This window comes from Lepidochelys olivacea (genome assembly GCF_965140295.1).
Source record: "Lepidochelys olivacea isolate rLepOli2 genome assembly, chromosome: 11".
NCBI lineage: Eukaryota > Metazoa > Chordata > Testudines > Cheloniidae > Lepidochelys > Lepidochelys olivacea.
In genome coordinates this window covers 25,535,119-25,548,017 of record NC_140421.1, presented here as the reverse complement: position 1 = coordinate 25,548,017, position 12,899 = coordinate 25,535,119, and the positions used below count along the sequence as shown (strand labels likewise).

Sequence of the window (12,899 nt, the reverse complement as noted above, 5' to 3'; positions counted from 1 at the left end):
GTAATAACTCCTCAGCAGATGCCACAGTACCCTGGAAGTTTTAATTTTAAAAAGAGCTGGATGCTTAAAGTGCAACCTTTACATCAGAGAAAACTTGAAAATATATCTTCTTTTGTTGTTATTAAACATTTATGATGAGGTAACACCCTAACCATGTTGGGCACCACTGGGGTAAGCACTATACCAGCAGTTCCCAAACTTGTTCCGCCACTTGTGCAGGGAAAGCCCCTGGTCGGCTGGGCCGGTTTGTTTACCTGCCACTTCCGCAGGTTCGGCCGATCGCGGCTCCCACTGGCCGCGGTTCACCGCTCCAGGCCAATGGCAGCTGCTGGAAGTGGTGGCCAGTATGTCCCTCGGCCCGTGCCGCTTCCAGCAGCTCCCATTGGCCTGGAGCAGTGAACCATTGGAGCCGCGATCGGCCAAACCTGAGGACCCGGCAGGTAAACGAACCGGCCGGTCCGCCAGGGGCTTTCCCCGCACAAGCGGCGGAACAAGTTTGGGAACCACTGCACTATACAAACACAATAAATGACAGACAGGCGGGAGCTGATAGCGGGACTGATGGTGGGTGCTCTGTACCCATCACTTTTTCCCTGTGGGTGCTCCAGCCCCAGAGCACCCACAGAGTCAGCACCTATGAGAACCACAGGGCACCCACAGGCCAGATTTTCAAAGGTATTTAGGCACCTAATGATGCAGATATGCATCTAGCAGGAATTTCAAAAGTATATAAGTAGGTTAGGTACCTAATTCCCATTGACACCAGTAGGAGTTAGGTATTTAACCATCTTAGGCTCTTTTGAAATACAGACTTTGATTGTTATGAATATAGGAATTAGTTAAAATGGTTTGACAAATGGTTATTCAATCATGTTTCAATATTCAGATTATAGTGTGTGTGTGTGGGAACTTTTCTTCTGTTGTCCCTGACTATTCATTATTTGTATTGTGTGATTGGTCATCTAAGTTACATAATATTGTTTCTATTTTCTAACTGAATACATTACACTTATAAACAGGAGGAAGGGAAGATCTCCAGATGACTGCATTTCTCATGTGAACCTAAATGCAAACACATATTTGCATGAGCATTCATGAGATCTCGGTGTACCACGAACACTTTGTACAAATATTTGCAGAAAATGAATAAAAAGATTTTTGAGTACCATCCAAGCAAACTTTGCTTTTTATTTAGCCCACTTTAAAAGAGAGTACAGTAACATGAACAAGACTTTGACTTCATTGCAGGATCAAGCAGACAGAGAAGCAGGATGATGAAGAAGTAAGCTCTTATTCAAATACATCTGTAGTACTGTAGAGGAGACTGGCCAAAGGAGTTGCTTTCCCAAGATTCTGAGAGCAGGAAAGTCACTGTTTAAAATAGAAGGTCAAGTTTTCAAAAGGTGGCCTCTGCTTTTACATCTGTAATTTGTGTCTGCAAAACAGCTGTTGCCATTTATTTTCAGGAGTAACTAATACCGCTTGGACAGTTAAGCACCTGACTGCCACTTGCAAATCATTAGCTTACCTGTCCAATGTGAGTATAGCTGTGCCTCAGAATAATTAAAGGTACAATTGTGCATACTCACTTGTTTGGTCCTTCAAAGTTGTGGGTGTGAAAATAAAGGGCCAGGCTGAAAAAAATGACCTTAACATCAAGTAAGATTCATCTCAGTGTCTTCTCCCCAGACCCTTCTCCCCCAATAATCTTAAACATTTTTTCTTCATTTTTTAAAACCTCCGAAGTAGGCTAACAGGGGTTAAGAAAGTGCTACATTCAACATTTTTGCTGTTTCCAATAGATACATGCCACATTTTCTGTGCCATTCAAACCATGATTTGGAATGTTTGTCTTTAGATCATAGCCCTTAGGCTCAATGGGTTTTCAAAAGCAATTTCTGTATATTTAATTTCTTTTCTTTGGCATTAAACAAACATGGCCGAAACAACATAGTTAGTGAACTATACAGCATGTTCTTTCACTCGGCAATCTCAACGAAGCTTTAAGATAACATTACACTGCAGCCAGCCTCAATATAGGGGGATAATACATTGCAGTAAAATCTTGCATTTGTAAAATCTGATAAGACTAAACTATGACAGAACAACATCAACAACAGTGCTCTCATGCCGAAGTGGTGGTGTTCTCACCATTGCAAACGTTGGGCGTTCACTGTATTTTTGGCTTAATGACCTCTATTTTAGTAAGTGATCAAGTTTGGTAAAATAATGATTTTTCTAGGATGCGTTTATGGAGCAGGGATTATGTGATTTCCTTTGAAGGGTTAGTTGAGGAATGTGGTACATAATATGCATTAGGAAGGATGATAACAGATGCACTTGTCATTTTTGCCTGATTATACCTCAGCATTCCAAATGGTTGACCAAACGTATACTTAGACTGAAAAGGCTTGATCTTGAGAAATGTATATTTTAAGTTTTTAAGGAATAATGACACCTAAAACCATCAAGGTGTGCACATGCCTGATGTCAGCCATCTCTGAGGTTTTATTGAACCCCTTGTCTTACCTCAGCCTGAAGTCATTTGGAGCTGCAGATACTCAGTACCTGACAGGATCAGACTCTAGGATTATAAACCTCATGAGTTGGGTTGTGTCTCGAGCCTAAACTGTCAACTCTTTGGGAAAGAGGTCTGTCTTTCAGTGGTTCCATAGACCATCCATAGACACTTCAGAAACAATGGTCCCGATTCTGCTATCACTTATACTAGTGCAAATGAGGGGTAGCTGTTAAAGTCAATGCTGCTATTCTGGTGCAAGACATTTTAAGTGACAGGAGAAGCAGGCCTAATAAACAATCATAATTAATAATAAATGTGAGTTTAGAACCTGCAGTTGACATCTTTGGATCACGATCTGACTGAGCAGCTATCTAAAGAAAGAGCTATATAGTTCTACACTAGATAGCTTACATCAAACATTACATCCTCCTTTACTTGTGCCAAAGATTGTAACCCAGGGACTTATTAGCACCACAAATGACATTTCTTGTATGCATATCATGTACCAGTTGTAGCTGCCACATATAAATAGGTCTTAATGCCAGCTAAGTGATGGATTGAGTCAGGCTTGCTGGCATATCAAGGCAAGTGTTATGCAAAATGATCAAAATCAGGGGTGGCCAACCTAAGTGTGAGAAGGAGCCAGAATTTGCCAATGTATATTGCCAAAGAGCCACAGTAATAGGTCAGCAGTCCTGCATCAGCTCCCGCCCCCTGCTCCCAGTGCCTCCCTCTCACTGGCAGTCCCGCCGATTAGCGCCTCCCATTCCCTCCCTCCCTTCCTCCTTGCACCTCCCGATCAGCTGTTTTGTGGCATGCAGGAGGCTCTGTGGGGGAGGGGATGAGTGAGGGCATGGCAGGCTCAGGGGAGGGGGCAGGAAGGGGTGGAGTGGGGAAAAGTCCTGTGGCAGAGCCAGGGGTTGAGCAGTGAGCACCCCCCGCCACATTGGAAACTTGGCACCTGTAGCTCAGCCCTGGAGTCGGTGCCTGTACAAGGAGCCGCATATTAACTTCTGAAGAGCCACATGTGGCTCCGGAGCCACAGGTTGGCCACCCCCGATTAAAATGAATAGCTGTGCTAATGCCACACAGCAGGTTGATATAATCCGCAAGCCCCATGTTGTAGCCAGAGCTGCCACCATTAGACTTCATTGCTGAGGGCTCCCTGATTTTGAGGGACTAGAAATGTAAAGGAGAATCTCAGTTTTCAATGACGTAGTAAGTTTCTATCCTTTTCCCTTGTGCAAATTGCCTTGCAAACATAAACTGATATAAACCAATCAATAGGGCTGAAAGTAGCTGAGTTGGGTAGAAAGAAATCAGTTGAAGTCCCTGTCCTGCTCCAGGTACAGAAGTCTGCCCATGCAGAGCACCATAGCAGGAACTGGATGGTGAGAAGCATAAAAACTGTGGAGGCCCACTAGAAAATGCAAACTTCTTGTTAGTCATTATGGCCTTGAACCTGTAACTGCATTGGTAGCCACAAGATCTGGTGGATGTAGTTGCGGGTTCAGGATCTATATGAGCGACACCTTAACATTTATATTATAATTTAATCAAGTAATGGTTATTATACTGAGAATATTAGGTAGCTGCATCCAATCTGCAAGCAATTATTGCAGAGTGTTTGGAGTGTGAAAAGTCCTTTATGCTGACAGAGCAGGAAGACTGAATTGCTAGTTTGTAGCCTAAGTCTGTGGGTTGTTATTAACACAAAGAAGTTTGACTCCATTTTTTTTCACCTGCATTAGCTAACCCAAGTTAACTAACATGTTAAAATCCTAGTGTAAACAAGGCAAGTTGTAGCTCTAACATTGTCTGGTCAAGGTAAACTCTAGGTTTAAGTTAGTGTAGGATATATGCTGTACTACTTGCATTATAGAAATGTATTGTCCTGTGAGTTGTACTGTATCTGGAAAAGCCTGTGTCTATGCATTTGTGTTGTATGTTCCACAAAATTCAAGTGTGTAAAATTCACAGTTACAATGCCATTCAAGTCAATGGAAATGCACCCACTTTGGCCAGTGATGAATTTTCTTGCAGTGTCTTCAACTCTTAGTCTCTTTCTTCTTAGGCAGACAGTGGCTGAAAGCTCTGCTAGAAAAGAATAGGGCCTGCACGTGGGGTCTTCTGTAGGATAACTGTAAGCCCTCTGGCTGATGAAGGTTCAATGTGTCCCACCCTTCTTCAGCTCTGAGAAGAGATGACATATCATGGCTACCAAAGACTTGGTGATTATAGCAGACAAAAATGGTGGGGGGAAGTCCTTGGAGTTTCATCTTGGGACATGGGGAAAATTCTAGATGGGGGAAAAAAAATTGAAACACCAAACAGTCAATAGTGGCACTTTTAAAATGGCCAAGTCCTTGTGAACACCCTAGTTCTTGGCACTGGAGGTGTTAATCACATTGATTCAGACAATGCGTTTTGGGCTGCTGAAAGTAATACTCCGTGAACGAAAAAAAATGTTCGGTTGGTTGTCAAATTACGAAAAGCGCAGCCAACCTAAAGGACAGACATGCCCGAATCTTAGTATCTCAGGCTCTTCATGTTACTTTGGGCTAAATTGTTATATATAAATTGGAAAACCAAATTCAATACCACCTCTCCTCATTGTTTTAAAATATTAAACTCTTGTTAAGGACAAGGTGCCTGAATAAATTTTGCTGAGACCCACTCTCAGACACTTTATTGCTGAAAGTTATATTAAATTATACAAATTTTTCCATGCTGTTCATTCATAAAGAACCCCAATGGGATTCTGAAACATAAGAATGTCTTAAAACAGTCAAAATATCAGTGTGAAAACTAACTACTAAGTATGCATGGCAGGGACTCTTTAGTTTTTGTAACCATGTTAATTCCCCATCTACTTATGTAACTAAGTCTGGACATTGTGGTAGATTTTCGAAGACATAAATACCTCTGTGCTATTGAATATCAACGGGAGTTAGGCACCTGAATGCCTCTTATGTCTTTGAAGATCTAACTCATTGTTACTAGAGCAGAGCAAAACCTTTACTGCAAAACCCCAGCTTTGCCTGGTTTGAGTTTCCTTACAAGCTTAGACCACGGTCACTGAAAAGTGTTTGTTGCTTAGCAAACCTTTTGAAGTGAAGCAGGTCTAACTGATGTTTTTCCACTGAATTAAGTGAAAGCCATGGTTTCATATAGTATTACTGTGAAACTTGGTGAAATTCAGTAGTAATGCCTTGAGGTTTTGGGCTTGCTTAAATTTGAAATTCAGAGCAAAACTCAAGAGGCTGCGAGTCCCCGGAGATCAAAACAAAATGCATGTAAGTGAAAATACAGTGCTGTCCACTCCCATCCAGTAATGAGTACAGACAAGCCAGGACCTGCAGCCATCTGCTTGGATACACAAAAGCAACTCTTCCTTCTTTGCTTGATTGCCCCAAAACATCTCTGCAGGATAGAATGTGTGCTCCACAGGCTGAAAGGAGGAAGGCTTGGGGACAGCAGCTTTCCTCAGTACCGCCTCACTCAATCCCATGGTTGGGGAGTGTACCATGTGAGAATATTTGAGCATTCAAACTAAAAAAGATCCCTTTTGGTGAGTATTTGTGCTACTAAAACTTCAGTACTCAAGGGTTTGAGCTAAGCAAATATGGATGTTTGTGAACATGGACCAGTTGACACTCACTTTTGAATGCATATTTGCAGATACTACTTTTGCACTACTGCACGGTCTACTGATGGCATAAACAAAGGAGAGAAAAGGCATCTCAAAAACAGTTTGAAAGAGGAAAATTTGTGTTGATGTGATATGTTCAAGAGGAGAATGACTAATGTTTACCCATTGCCCAATCTGTTCTAATAGATCTGTGTAATCTTAAAGTATTGGAACTGATAACTAAGATTAAAACAGATCTTCTTTTCCAAAAGATTTTGCAATCATTCCCCATTACTGGAACCCTATAAAATGAAAATATCTAGCACTGGTGATCCAGTCAAAGCACAGAATGTTTTGAAATGAAGTATGCACTGTACAGAAAGCACAAATGCAGACATGGCACAAATTGAGACATTCTCAGTGGTTTTGTTTCTTATTCACATGTATATTCCTGACATTGCTTGTAAAATATATATATATATATATATATATATATATATATATATATTATATATTTTTCTAATAATGCTACTGTAATCAACCTCATAGTATAGAACCCTTAGTCCAAATAATGTCCTAGTTTGTGTATGATTTATGGTAGCTGGTGCCAAAGTCTGCAATGTTTCAGTCTTTAATGTGCACAGAAATACTTTTTCTTCTTGTAACTTTTTCCATCCTTGATCATTTTTTGATAACTGATTAGGAAAAAAAAATACATGCTGAGACTGTAATGTAACAATTTCCAGTAAGGAAAAAAATTCTTGCTGTGCTGTGTCAACTCAGTTAATAATAACCATTAAACAATAGAAGAAATATTTACAAACCTCCCCCACATGTTGCTGTGAGCTGCATTAGAGAAAGGATGCCAAAAGAAGTTGCTCAGATTCCAGATGCACATGCATATCAATGTGTGGGTGTGCTGGTTCCATCAGGGCTTTGATTTTAATCCTGTTTTCTTATGCCTGCAATTTTCAAAAAAAATTACCTCTTTTTTTTAGAAAAAGAAAACTTAATTGAAATTTTCCTTCAGCCATTTTTCTGAATGATCTATTAACAAGACTAATTTCAGAAAGGATCTACAGTTAGCAACAGGCTTGAACCAAAACCATAGTACTGTGGACAACTTTGGGAAAATCTGGATCCAAATCTGAAAACTTGCTTCTTGGACCCAAACAACCACAAACAATACAGATAATAGAATGCCACACATACAAATCCTGGTTAATTTCTTGGTTTTCTTATGTCGGCTCTTCACAGCTTAAGGTGCTATGGAAGCTATATTGGTCACATTAAGACTCTTAGCCACTCGGAAATGTTCTTGAACTCATAACAAATAAAAGTTTTATTGAACTTTAAAAGTGTTACTGGGATCATTCTAGCTGCTAGAAACCTTATGTCTAACGTAAAAAGAAGAATGGTGTCCTAGATTTGTGGTCATGTAAAGCATGGAGTTAAAAAGAAAGCATGAAAATATTAATGAAAGAGACATATTGTACATTTTGAATACTATCCAACTCTCTACAGAAAGAAAATTAAATTGCACTTAACCAGATAACAGTATTAACTATAGTGTAATGTTTAAATGACAGAGAAAGAAGTCTATAATCAAAATTAAAATTGCACTGTATTTACTCAGCATTAATGTGATTTGCATGTCTGCAATACAGTAACTGACCTAATTTATCACTTGTTCTCACTTGACATTATGGTTGTTATGAAGCCACAGGAGAAGCAAAGGAATTCAGCACTCAGAATGCAGATGCTTTGGCAGGTCATCTCTTCACCTATGTGACAGGTTGGGCCAGATGGCTACAGGAGAGTGACAGAAGGCAGATATATTAGCCCCAGGTTAAGAAGGTCCCTTTTCCTTGGGTAAGGTAACAGGGAAGGTTCCAGAACAATAAGGAACTTTCTGGAAACAATTAAGACAGACAGGCTGATTAGAACACCTGCAGCCAATCAAGAAGCTGCTAGAATCAATTAAGGCAGGCTAATCAGGGCACCTGGTTTTAAAAAGGAGCTCACTTCAGTTTGTGGTGTGCGTGTGAGGAGCTGGGAGCAAGAGGCGCTAGGAGCTGAGAGTGAGAACACGTACTGTTGGAGGACTGAGCAGTACAAGCATTATCAGACACCAGGAGGAAGGTCCTATGGTGAAGATAAAGAAGGTGTTGGGAGGAGGCCATGGGGAAGTAGCCCAGGGAATTGTAGCTGTCGCACAGCTGTTCCAGGAAGCGCTCTAGACAGCTGCGTTCCACAGGGCCCTGGGCTGGAACCTGGAATAGAGGGCGGGCCCGGGTTCCCCCCAAACCTCCCAACTCCTGGTCAGACACAGGAGGAGTAGACCTGGACTGTGGATTCATGAAAAACGGCCAAACTGAGGGCTGCTGTGAATCTCCGAGGCAAGCAAATCTGCGAATAAGCACAAGACCCACCAAGGTAGAGGAGGAACTTTGTCACAACTGGTGTTAGGAGTGGGATCTAGTGTGCACAGCGTGGCAGAAGAAGGAAGGTGTAATTATTATTTAAAAAAAAAGGCAAGGTTTTTTTTTTCCCACCACAATGGAGGATGTTGTGCGGGCACTGATACAAGTCACGGCTGCCCAGCAGGAGGCTACCTGTATCCAGGCAGCCGCCCAACAGGAGGCAGAGCGGCTGCAGCAAGAGGCTAATCGCCTGCTGATGGACCAGGCTGCTCAAGACCGGGCTATGTTGCGGGAACTGGTAAACCAAGTAAAGGCCCTTACAGAGCTGAACCACAGCCATGATGGGACGCAGATCATGCAGGCCAGCAATTGGCTGCAGAAAATGGCGTGGGAGGATGATGTAGAGGCATACCTCCTGGTCTTTGAGAGGACAACCCTGCCATTCCTGAGTTCCAGTGTCCGGCGGAGACACTAGAGGCTCTGGTCATTGACCAGTACATGAGAGGACTACCGCCAGACCTTCATGCCTGGGTAAGCCAGAACGAACCCTCCACCTAAGACGAGGTTGTCGCACTGGTAGAAAGGCGAAGGACGGCAAGGGAGCTGACCCGACCAGTTAAGGAAGAAGCACCCCAGGTTAAACTAGCAGCACCAAGCCCTAGAGCTCCGGTGACTGGGCCACCAGGAGAGCCCAGGTGGAAAAAGAGAGGGGCTGAAGGCCCACCAGAAGCCACAAAGAGTCAGAGCACGGAGGGGGAAGAGGATTGTGATGTTAGCCTGCCCAAACCGAGTGACCAGGGAATGCCTAGGGCTCCATACAGATGTTACACCTGTGGGGAGTGGGGACACATAGCTGCACAGTGTCCCAATGCTAAGGAGCCTATGCAGTGTAACCTGGGGAACTGGGCAGACCCATGCTCCCTAATCCACCTTGTAGGGGTCTCACTAACCCCACATATGTACACCAGACCAGTGAAGCTAAATGGGGTAGAGACCACAGCACTGATTGATTCAGGGAGTGCTAGCACGCTTGTCTTGGGGAAGCTTGTGAAGCGTAGTCAGCTGCTGTGGGCTAAGCGTACGGGGATAACATGCATCCATGGGACAGTTGGTTATTACCCCACCATCCCAGTAAAAATCGAGATTCAGGGGAACACTACTGAGGTAGCAGCAGGTGTAGTCCCTAAACTCCCATACCCGGTGCTTATAGGGAGGGACTTCCCAGGGTTTGGAGACTTACTGCCGGTAGGGGAATTGGAGAAAGGGGGAAGCCCTGAAGTTAGTGAGGCACCCACAGTAAACTTTCAACCCCCGGTCTTCTCTGAAATATCCCCAGATTTGTTTTCCAGACAGGGTAGAAGTTGAAAAGGGAAAGGAGGGCAGCTAAGGCCTTGGGAACTCGAATACTGGCACAAAGCCAGAGGGTTGCTCTCATAGGTAGGCAGACCCGAGCAGCTGAAAAGGAGGCCACCCAGGAGGAAGGTCCTATGGTGAGGATAAAGAAGGTGTTGGGAGGAGGCCATGGGGAAGTAGCCCAGGGAGTTGTAGTTGTCACACAGTTGTTCCAGGAGGCACTCTAGACATTCATTCCACAGGGCTCTGGGCAGGAACCCGGAGTAGAGGGTGGGCCCCAAAGTCCCAACTCCTGGTCAGACACAGGAGGAATTGACCTGGACTGTGGGTTCACGAAAATGACCAAACTGAGGGCTGTCATGAATCTCCGAGGCAAGCAAATCCGCCAATAAGTGCAAGGCCCACCAAGGTTGAGGAGGAACTTTGTCAGACCGGCTAATGATGACACACAGCTTTCTTCTCTTATTTTCTGCACACTGCTTTACTGATCACCCTTTGATCTTTCTGGTGCCCATTACTGTAATATCTGGGTGCCTGTGGTGTTGGATCCCCAATTTGAGAATACTTGATCTCTGGCTATCACATGCTTCATTCTGGGCTTTGCTGTCTCCGTTGTCCCAAAGAATACGACAGGCTTGGCGGTACATAGTGAAGCAGTCTCTTACGTAGCTGTGACTTGAACCAACAATGACTTTGAAGATCAGAGCCCAGGCTTGGTGCTGGCTGCAGATGCAGACTGGGAGAGGGACCGGAGCGTTGGGGTGAAATGTTCTGAGACGTGAGCAATGGTGAAAGCATGGCAGTCATGTTTGCACACGCTGGAGCCTTCATGTTATTTTTACATTCAGCTTCAATACAGTTGAATTACAGTATTCCAGTTTAGATGGAAGGACAGAATCACAGCTAGTTCTTCAGAAGGTAAAGCAGATGGAAATCTGCCCTAATGGGGCTGTTGAGGATTCCTTTCAAGTAGGTAGTGTAATCTGACATAGCTGGCTCTTTTCTGTCCACGCTTGACTTCTCCCTCCCTACTGTAAGAGGCATGTTGGAGCAGAAGGTGATGGTACTTCAGTGAGCCTTGGAGAGTAGCATAGCCCCTAAGGGGTGTTACTATTGGTGTGACTTAGAGTAGCTCAATACTTCTCTTAATTATGCTGGGGCCTGAACAGACTCCCAATCAGCCCCAAGATTCTGTGTGTGTTGAAAAGTGACATAGAGCGCCTCTTTTCCCTTCCACCCTGAGTCCAGTACCACGTATAGCATCTGACAGTGCTGCTTTATAAAAGGACCAAAAGGTAGAGAAATAATTGAGATCATCAATCAGGGCTTTGCACTGTTTTAATACGGCAGGACAGAATTGGAAGAGCTGTACAAGGCAACTCAGTTTCTTACATGGTGAAGCTGTTCTTTTGCTTTATCTTTTTACACAAAGATTGAATAATCCTAAATAAAGCAAAAAGTTAGAATAGCTGCTAGTTAATATTTAATAAATAGGACTGGTTTGAGTACCCATTCCAAAGATGCCCCTACTGGTTGTATTTATTAAGCAATAAAACACAACAGGCAGAGCATTTCTAGGTGATTACAGCACACCTCAAGTGGTATTATGAGGCACAGGGCTGACAGCTGTGTAACTCTTACCATCTGAGAATTGCAATAATCCCCTAGCAATGCTCTGCCTCCTATTTGGAAATGGAACTTACAAATAAAATAAGAAAAATAGGCAGGCCTGTCCATTTACTTCGCGTTGTTGATATGAGCATGACTGAACAGCCAGCCAGTAAGAAATCACTGTTTAGGCAAGAATTCTATTATAATTTATAGGGTAGTCAGAGGACAATAAAGCCATTTCATAACTATATGGTATATTTAGAATATTTATGACTTAGCACTAAAGTACAAGCAAAACAAGGAACATTCTGACTACACCAGATGAATTCTAAAAGAAATGTTTTATATTAGAGAATTGCTAATATTTGAGATACCTTCAAATACAGTCATAGCTTTTCCCTTCACAGGCATAGGAGCAATTTTGTTAAAACTAAACCAGGATGTCTTTAAACTTTGAAACTATCAAATTCTGAATTCATAAACCATCACAGGGAACTATAGAAAGAAGAAACATTGGCTGCTCGTGTTCCCTTTTGGATCACAATGTAATTATCATTGAATCTGTGAGAGAAAAAAAGAGAAATTAAGCTGTTTTAAAAGTAGCTATTATGAGATTCACTGACTATTTACTATGACAGATTTGTTATGAAAAATAAATCATATTTCATAACAATAAATATAAAGACATTTCAGAGACGAATAGTCTGGAAGAAACTAATGATGCTGAGGAGGATAGTGGAAAAAGCCTCATTTTGAACATGATCTAAGGAAGAAGGAGTCTTTGCTTACAGCCCCCTGTGTGCATGTGCATGTGGACAGAGAGCTAATAGGTAATAGCTGAAATCACATACCAAAAAAGGTCCTGTGAAGTACTTATGAGAAAATAAAAAAGACCTGTCTAGAAGTGTTCATGTTCCTTCAGTATGGGATACAATAATTTTTCTGCTAGAGCGTAGAAAGTGATAAACTTATTTCAAGGTACTGAAGTGAAACAAAAACTATTGCTCTTATGCTGATGCAAAAGATGGCTTGATGGTTAGACTGATAAAGGAAGGTTCACATCTCAGCATCCAAGTAGCCTAAGAGAGAGTGCTCACTGACAAAGAGGAGAGCTAATTTGGGAAGGGTGGTACAGACAGAGGGAGTCTGAGAGGAAAGCGTTTCAGCAACAGAGGGCCAGACAAAAGAACATGGCTTCACCTGGGATGTAAGATTGTGCTTCTTAAAACTAACTGGTAACACTAAAGAGTGCTTCCGCTTATCCAGTTAGGTTGCTTATAACGTCATACTCCAATATGAAGATTTTTTAATTTGTTTATTTTCACCAATTCTCTATTTTCATGCTATCTAAACTTTGATT

The 12,899-nt window shown here is 42.5% G+C and overlaps 1 long non-coding RNA gene across 1 annotated transcript; it reads right to left on the bottom strand.

Moving 5' to 3' along the window:
- Positions 1–1,210: 1,210 nt before the first annotated feature.
- LOC311528643 lies at positions 1,211–7,956 on the bottom strand. Its single transcript, XR_014713653.1, has 4 exons — positions 7,828–7,956; positions 6,977–7,114; positions 4,538–4,714; positions 1,211–1,371 (listed from the first exon to the last, which is right to left on the bottom strand). It is a non-coding gene; the product is annotated as an uncharacterized lncRNA (long non-coding RNA).
- Positions 7,957–12,899: the final 4,943 nt, after the last annotated feature.